The 9524-nt window shown below is 35.7% G+C and overlaps 1 non-coding gene across 1 annotated transcript; it reads left to right on the plus strand.

Moving 5' to 3' along the window:
• Window positions 1-8980: 8980 nt before the first annotated feature.
• Window positions 8981-9087, plus strand: LOC121210349 (small nucleolar RNA R71). Its single transcript, XR_005905463.1, has one exon. It is a non-coding gene; the product is annotated as a small nucleolar RNA R71 (small nucleolar RNA).
• Window positions 9088-9524: the final 437 nt, after the last annotated feature.

A 9524-nucleotide genomic window follows, 5' to 3' on the forward strand; every position in this document is an offset into this window, starting at 1 on the left:
GAAGGTCAAAGTCTCCTCAATGAAAAGGTAAAGTATTGAATTTAAAATTAATTGAGTAAACAAAGAGTCATTTTCAATGTACTATCTTATGTAATTTAAATTCCTCAATAGGGTTATAAGGTGAGCCTATGTACTTTGCTTCTTATTAATAAAATTTCTATTTGGCTGAGAAAAAATTAATTTAATGATATTTACAAAAAAAAAATTTCTTATTTAGTATATACTTTAATAAAACTTTTGACTGAGTTGGTGTAACAAATTAATTGGGCATCAACACGGTTAGGAAATGGCTAATATGCTATTATATTAAATAACTACCATTATTATTTTGATGGTTTTTTTTTCTTTTCATACTTTTATATAAGTTTTAAATAAAAGACCTCAAATTAAATAACTTACATTTTAATTTTTAGTTTGTTTGATTTTGATAGCTTCTTGTGGTTTATGACTAGCGGAAACTCATTGGAACCGATAGTTTCTGATAGTGAGATCGAGAAAACTACTCACCAAAATCAAAGAGAAGTTAGAGAAGCAAGTCAAAGTCAACAACTTTTAATAGACGATCAAGAGAAAAAGGATATTACTGTGGAGATGGAAAATAATCAGTAGCCTCTTGCACCTCCTACTCTGCGTATTATGTATGATTATACTAAGTGATATACTGTAATTCAGTGTAGCAGATTAAATTAGTTTTGCACTTAAGAAGCCTGAATACAAGCATTTCTGTTATATTTTAATTAAGTTTCTTTAGTTTTACTTATATCTAATAAAATATGCAAATTGAGTCTTTTATTGACCTTAAGGGCAGAATGAGGCCTAAGAGCCAACTAACGTACTTTGTAAATATGCAGGAGACCATTAGAAGGCATTTTAGTCTGATACTGGACAGTATGTCGTAACACGGGATGCTCGATGTTGCAACATGGAGAGCAAAATGGAGAAAGTACGAAACTGCCTTCAATGTCGTGACGTCGTAACACTGATTAAGGGTGTCACGACATACCTCAAAAGACACCCCAAAGAGGAGCATATTGACTTCTATGTCACAACACAGGTCCTGATGTGTCACAACATCAGCTCTGGGATGCAAACTACACACGAAGTAGGGGCATTTTGGTCTGCACAGTTAAACTTAATGAAAACAACCAAAGGCGAATGGCATCATCAGAAACACCATTGATCTTAAAAGTGTCACAAAACTCCAGAAAATTCGCCAAATGAGCGTTTGGATACTCATCCTGCAAACCATTAAACTGAACAAACTGTTGTATCATTTGAATCGTGTTAGGTGTCAGTTCAAAATTATTTGCAGCAATAGCAGGTCTAACTATACTCAATTCAGTTCCTGTTAAATTAGGTTTAGCATAATCATACATAGAACGAGGAGTAGGATTCTGATTTATTGGATCTACGGCAACCACAGGAGGTAGCTGATTATTCTGATTTTCAGCCATCCCCTTAGTTGTAGCTTGACAATAGTCCTCTTGCCTTTCCTCTATGTATCGTAGGCTTCGCCTTATTTCTCTTTGATTTCTGCGAGCTGTGCTTTCGATCTCACTATAAAAAAGTAGAGGTCCTGATGGGTTTCTTCTAGTCATAAACTATAAAAAAACTTGCCAGAAGCAAATAAAAGAAAATTTTAATAATTTAAGCAAAAATAAATTTAAATTGAAATAAAAATAAATGGCTAAAGTAATAAAAATTAAGTGTTCCTAATATCTTAGTTCCCTGGCAACGGTGCCAAATACTTGATGTGATGTCTCATGATAAGTTTTAAATTTATGATTGATCGTACTTGAAAACTAACTATTATCATGATGAAGGCAAGCGCACCTATCGAACAGTAGTATAGTTTATAGCAAGACCTGAATGTCAAACCCACAGGAACTAAAAGTACTAGAATTAACTTTCTTTTTATTATCTAGCCTAAAAATAAGAGGATTTGTTTTATCTAAACTAATTAACTAAACTAAGAATGCACAATAAGTAAATTGGGGAAATACTTTTGGGAAAACTGATTGATTTAGACAATACCCAAGGGAAATTCCACCTAGACTTCACTTGTTACTTGACTCTGAATTAGATGATTTATTCACTTGACTTGATCCGTAGAAATCCCTAATTTATATTATTATCTCTCTCAAGACTAACAATGTCTAACCTAGCTTGATTAATTGAAATCTCTTTCTAATTAAAACCCTTAGTGTTGCATTAACTCGATTTATAGATTCCTTTATTAGGTTTGACCCTAATCCGACAGATTTATGTCGCCCTATGTCTAGGGGTGCAATCAACTCCGCTTAATTATGCTAGATCTACTCTTAGACAGGGACTTTTGCTCCACTGAATAAGCACATTGATGTGAACAAATCGTGATAATTTTTATAATTTATGAATGTCCGTTCTTGAAAACTAACTATTATCACGACAAAGGCAAGCGCACCTTATTGAACAGTAGTATAGCTTATGGCAAGACCGGGATGTCGAACCCAAAGGAACTAAAGTACTAGTATTAACTTTTTTATTATTATCTAGCCTAAAAATAAAGGGGGTTTGTTTTATCTAAACTAATTACTAAACTAAGAATGCACATGAAGTAAATTGGGGAAATAACTTTTGGGAAAACTGAATGATTTGGACAATACCTAAGGGAAAAATCCACCTAGACTTCACTTGTTATTGACTCTGAATCAGATGATTCATTCACTTGACTTGATCTGTAGAAATCCCTAAGTTATATTTTTATCTCTCTCGAGACTAACAACATCTAACCCTAGGTTGATTAATTGAAATCTCTTTCTCATTAACACCCCTAGTGTTGCATTCACTCGATCTATGGATTCCTTTATTAGGTTTCACCCTAATCCGGCAAAATCTTGTCACCCTATCTCTAGGCATGCAATCAACTCCGCTTAATTATGCTAGATCTACTCTTAGACAGGGACTTTTGCTCCTCTGAATAAGCACATCAATACTTGAATCAATATCCTAGAATATTAAAGCAATAATTAAGAACACATAATTAAGAACAAGTCAAATATTTATCATACAATTCAGAAAATAATAACAAGATTCGTCTTAGGTTTCATTCCCCTTAGGTATTTAGGGGGTTTAGTTCATATTATGAACGAAAACATCTCAAAAGAATAATGATAACAAAACATAAAGAAAATACAAGAACTCTAGAAGGGAATTGAAGGGAGATCTTCAGTCTTGAAGGTGAATCTGGCTTCTGAGATGGATCAATCAGCTTTCTTCGAGTAATTCCTTACCTCTTACTCCGTGTGTGTCATCTAATCCTCCTCTAGTGTGCTTAAATAGGCTTTAGAATGCCTAAAAGCCTTCAAGAGTGGCCTTCAAGAGTGTCCTCTAATCGACAGGGACACGCCCATGTGACACGCCCGTGTGCAATTTCTCCAATCCATGTTCAAGGCTGCTAAATAGACACGGGCATGTGGTCTACTCGTGTAAGTCGTGCTCGATTCTGAAAAATAGACACGGGAGTGTGGTCCACCCGTGTGAGGAAGTCCAGGCCGTGTTGATTTCCCACATTGGCCCATTTTCTCCGTTTTCGGCCCGTTTCTCGCTCTTTTTATTCTCTTATGCTCATCTAAGTATAAAACATGAAATTAAAGGATTAGGAGCATCAAATTCACCAAATCTAAGGATAAATCATCCAAAAATATTCTATGCATGGGGTAAAAACATGTATAAATTATGTTTATCACACATCAATACTTGAATCAATATCCTGGAATATTAAAACAAGAATTTAGAATACATAATTAAGAACAAATCAAATATTTATCATATAATTCAGAAAATAATAACAAGATCCGTCTTAGGTTTCATTCCCCTTAGGTATTTAGGGGGTTTAGTTCATATTATGAATGAAAACATCTCAAAAGAATAATGATAACAAAACATAAAGAAAACCCAAGAACTCTAGAAGGGAATTGAAGGGAGATCTTCAGTCTTGAAGGAGATTCTGGCTTCTGAGATGGATCAGTCGGTGTTCTTCAAGTAATTCCTTGCCTCTTACTCCGTGTGTTCTTTCTAGGTACCTCATGGGGTGTTTATATAGGCTTTAGAATGCTTCAAAGCCCTCAAGAGTGGCCTTTTCCAAATAGAACTAGACTTGGGCTCGACAAGGGCACGCCCGTATGGCACACTCATGTGGGGTGGCTTAGGCCGTGTTTAGAGTCTGTTAAATAGACACGGCCGTGTGGTCAACCTGTGTGAGGAAGTCCAGGCCATGTTTATTTCCCACGTTGACCAATTTTCTCCGTTTTTGGCCCGTTTCTCGTTCTTTTTACTCTCCTATGCTCACCTAAGTATAAGATATGAAATTAAAGGATTAGGAGCATCAAATTCCACAAATTTAATGATAATTCATCCAAAAATGTGCTTAAGTATGGGATAAAATATTTATAAATTACGACCTATCAAATACCCCCACACTTAAGCGTTTGCTTGTCCTCAAGCAAAATCCTCAATTCACAATCAAAATAAAATCTTCTCAACTTATAATTCTCATCAATTGTATCTCAAAATAATCCATAAGTAATCATACATTGAAAATTCAACTCGAAGAATATCAAAGTTTCAAACATTCCAAGTTGAGCATTTTATCATGAAAACATAGGTGTCTCCCCTCATCTAAGTAATCACCTTTGATTCAAAATATCACAGAGTTTCACATCCTCACTAAAGATTCACTCAAATCACTCGAGGTGTTTAAGGACAAGAAATTTAGCACTCAACAGTTAATATGAAAAGTTATTACCATAGGCTTGTGTGAAAATCAAATACCCTCCACTATATATTGAGATGATACATCAATCAAAAGGTCTTTAGAGGGTTGTAACATGGCTTTGGTTAGGGGGTGTGGTCACAAGCCGAAAGAAAAGGTTAGAAACGAGATTGAATTGAAAAATTACCTAACTAGAAAAAAATACTATTACTGACAAATTACATTCCTAATTAGAAGATCCTAGAATTGTGCTTTTCTTCATGGGATATAGAATTAAATACTTAAGCTAAAAAAGAATTACTACTAATATGTATGTATGTATATATATTATTGTTAATTTTTTTTAAGAACAAATCAAATAGAACTTTGCTAACTATCAAAAATAAAACATAGCTAAGCAATTTATTCAAATCAAATCTCGACAAAAATAGAGATCAAATGAGGAGATTTCAACAATAATGGGTTATGGGTTAATAGTGAGGATAAATCAATGAATAGCTTGTTAGGCTCAAGGGGGTTCACTAAGGGTTAATTATGAGGGTAGAATTTCATGAAGTAAGTGGGTTAAACCTAAGTGCCTTTATCATCTCGACATATCAAATCAAATGGTATGGTCTTGACTTGCATAATCGAAGCAAGTTCTAGAATAACAAATCAATATTGACGCACTCATAGCAATAATAAAAGTGAGCATGAAAGAAATAATATATGCTCTAAAGGCTCAAGATCTCACAAAAATTATGACTTTTTGATATTAAACCTGTGAATTTCAACTCAAGATAATACCTAAACTTGGGGAAACAACCTAAAAATTTTTTAATTCTCAAAAATCAACTTATCATGCTTGATTCTTTAATTCCTTAAAGTTTAAACAATCAATGCATAAATGCCTATGTTTTAATTCAAGACATATCAATAAAAATCATAAATTAATAAAAATTCTTTCTAATAGTGATATGAGTGAGTCACGTGAAAATAAGACAAAATTCAGGGATTTTTCTGATAATGATATAAATAACCCCCCACACTTAAGATGTACGTTGTCCTCAATGTACAAAGATAGATTTACTGAAAATTATAGATATAAGATCATAAGATTGGGAGAGAAGTGAAACTTCCTGAATGTTAAATGGAATCCTTAATCGGATTTATGTAGAGTAGTCGGCTAAGGCAAGTGTGAGATTGGAGGGGGATACTCCGGTGGTGGTAGAGGTTTGTTAGTCCATAAGTCCTGCACTAAAAGAATATTATATCTGGTGGTAGCTATAGTCGTAGCCGAGCAGGACATGGTAGTCATGGAGAACCTTTTCCAGTGGAGTTACAAATTCCTAAGTAATAGTGAGCTTTGGAGCTCTTCAAAACTGCGATAGAATCATTAACTCTTTAAGAAATATAAAGTAACATGATTACTCGTAAAGAAATGGCCGAAAATATAAATTACTTGATAAAAATTATAAAACCTAAAGATGAAGTAAAAAATAGTATTAAAGAGAAATAAAATAAAATAAAAAGTAAGTTAAAAACAAATAAAGCTAAAAATAAAAACATAGAAATAATAAATAGTGGGGGGAAATGAAGATTTCGGCGGCTAGGGTTAGGGTTTTTAGGGAGAGGGATGATGAATAGTGGGGGTTTATATAGATTTTGAGGCACACGAATGTGGGGCACGCCTGTGTGTCCTTATTTCAGCCCGTGTATTTCGTGATTTTCAAATTTGGGCGCGTCTGAAATTTGGCCCACACCTGTGTTTTTGGGCGTGTTGGTGCACACGATTGTGTCACACGGCTGTATCCTACTTCGTTCACTTCTCCTACGCCCGTGTATATGTGCGTACACCCATTTTATTTTGACAGTTTTGACCATTGGTGGTGGGCACGGGCGTGTCGCACGCCCGTGTTAGTTTCCTAGTTTCAACCATGGCTTATAGACACGAGCGTGTCGCAGGCCCATATTGATTTGGAAGAATTACCCGTGGCCATGTCGCACGGTCGTGGTAATGTGTTTAATCCTGTGTTGGGGAAAAATTTTGCTCTATTTTTACACGGTCGTACTGCATGGCCGTGTTCTCTCCCTTGGTATGAGCACGGCCTAAGGCACGCTCGTATGCCTGCCGTGTGAATTAGGAAAAACCTATGTTCAAGGACTCAATTAATGATTTAAATGTTAGAAACTAAAATAAGAAATCAACACTGTTAGTGCTCGGGTTGCCTCTCGAGAAGCGCTTATTTATAGTCTAAGCTCGACTTACCTTGATTTCGCATAGTCATGGTGGTTCAAGGAGTTGACACTCCTCATTCCTGCTATCAATTATATCAAAATAAGGTTTAAGTCGAGTACTGTTTACCTTGAAAGTGCCGACTTTGGGATGTGTTACCTCGACTGTACCATACGGGAAAATATTCATTACCGTAAAGGGAGTCACTCTGTCCGTATTGTGCTCTAAAGTAGCAACTCAGGGGTCATTTTAATCTAACAATACTTTTCCCCAACTTTAATTTGCTTTGTTTCATCCCTATGTTCATCGTGGTGTCCCTTCGATTTTTTGTGCTTTTGGTTTCGCCTTGACAGGTGTTTGCCATTCATCTTGTTCATCGACCTGAAGTCTTCGTTTTTCATAGATGGGTCCTTTGTTTTTACTTGAACATGGCTCATGTATACTCTTCAAATGTGTTTCCTCCAAAGAAGGTTGCATCACATGATTAGTATTAGCAGCATGATTCATACAACCACCCTCAATATTCAATTTGCTACTTGAATTACGAGCTTGAAGAGAGATTGTTTCATCACCCACATGAAGTGTGAGTTCACCTGTACCACTATCAATAATGGTTCTAGCAGTTGCTAAAAAGGGTCGTCCTAAAATCAAAGGTATGTTACTATCCTCTTCTATATCTAGAACAACAAAGTCTACTGGGTATTAAAATTTATCGATTTTAACAAGAACATCTTCAATGATACCCCTAGGAAATCTAATGGTTTTATCAGCCAATTGAATGCTCATCCTAGTTTGTTTGGGTTTCCCAAGACCTAGCTATTTAAACATTTTATAAGGCATAATATTAATGCTTGTCCCTAAATCAGCCAAAGCATTTTTAACGTTTAAAATACCAATTAAACAAGGAATCGTAAAACTCCTTGGATCTTTCAACTTGTTGGGCAGCTTATTCTATAAAATGGCTGAGCAAACTGCGTTCAACTCCACATGTGACGCCTCATCCAACTTTCGCTTATTTTCTAAAAGCTCTTTTAAGAATTTAACTGTGTTCGGCATCTGCGAAAGAGCTTCAATAAATGGTAAGTTAATATGTAATTTCTTTAATAATTTAAGGAATTTACCAAATTGTTCGTCCGTATGGTCTTTCCTTGTTGCACTAGGATATGGCACACGAGGTTTGTAGTCCTTACTTACCGGTTTTTGCTCATTGTGGTCCATCTCACCTTTACCTTTACTTACCAAAATTCCTTGCCTTGGTTCTGGTTAGGTTCGACTAACCCTTCCTTATCTCAAACGATAATCGCATTGAGTTGTTCCCTTGGGTTAGATTCAGTATTACTTGGCAAGTTACCTTGTGGTCGTTTAGAAATCAATTTGGCAAGTTGGCCTACCTGAGTTTCGAGCCCTTGGATCGATGCTTGTTGATTCTTAAGTGTTGTTTCAGTATTCTGAAAACGAGTTTCCGACACCGAGATAAACTTTGTGAGCATCTCCTCAAGGTTCGGCTTCTTTTCCTACTAGTAAGGTGGTTGTTGGAAACTTGGAGGATGTTGTGATCGAAGTTGGGATGGTTCCTCCAACCTGCATTATAAGTGTTACTGTATGGGTTATTTTGCGATCTAGAATTATTATTACCTATATATTGAACTTGTTCCTCCTCGGTGCTACGGTTGAAGGATTGATATTCTGTGTGTACTCGTCCTTCATTTTAATCGCACCTCATCACTGAATGTACCTGAGTAGAACCACACAAACTGTCAGTCATTTTATTTAAAAATTCTACCTAGTTAGACAGCATAGTAACCGCATCGAGGTTGAAAACACCGGCTACTTTCGTCGGTTTTGTCCTCATGACATGCCACTGATAATTATTCAGTGACATCTCTTCTATTAATTCATAAGCCTCTTCAAGTGTCTTATTATTAATAGTTCCACCAGCAGCTGCGTCAATCATCTGTCTAGTCGAAGGATTCAAGCCGTTGTGAAAAGTTTGAACCTGTAGCCAAAGTGGTAACCCATGGTGAGGGCATCTTCTCAATAGATCCTTGTATCTCTCCCATGCATCATAAAGTGTTTCTAAATCCATATACACAAAAGAAGAAATATCATTCCTTAATTTAGTTATTTTAGCCGGCAGAAAGTATTTAAGCAAAAAATTTTCTGTCATTTGTTCCCAAGTAGTGATTGACCATCGTGGTAGCGAGTTCAACCATTGTTTAGCCTTATTCCTAAATGAAAAGGGAAACAACCGAAAGCGAATGGCATCATCAGAAATGCCATTGATCTTAAAAGTGTCACAAAACTCCAAAAAATTCACCAAATGAGCGTTTGGATCCTCGTCCTGCAAACCATCAAACTGAACAAACTGTTGTATCATTTGAAACGTGTTAGGTTTCAGTTCAAAATTATTTGCAGCAACAGTAGGTCTAACTATACTTGATTCAGTTCCTATTAAATTAGGTTTAGCATAATCATACAGAGTACGAGGAGTTGGATTTTGATTTATTGGATCTGTGGCAACCACAGGAGGTAGCTGATTATTTTGATTTTCAGCCA

The sequence above is a fragment of the Gossypium hirsutum genome, chromosome A11, assembly GCF_007990345.1.
Source record: "Gossypium hirsutum isolate 1008001.06 chromosome A11, Gossypium_hirsutum_v2.1, whole genome shotgun sequence".
NCBI lineage: Eukaryota > Viridiplantae > Streptophyta > Magnoliopsida > Malvales > Malvaceae > Gossypium > Gossypium hirsutum.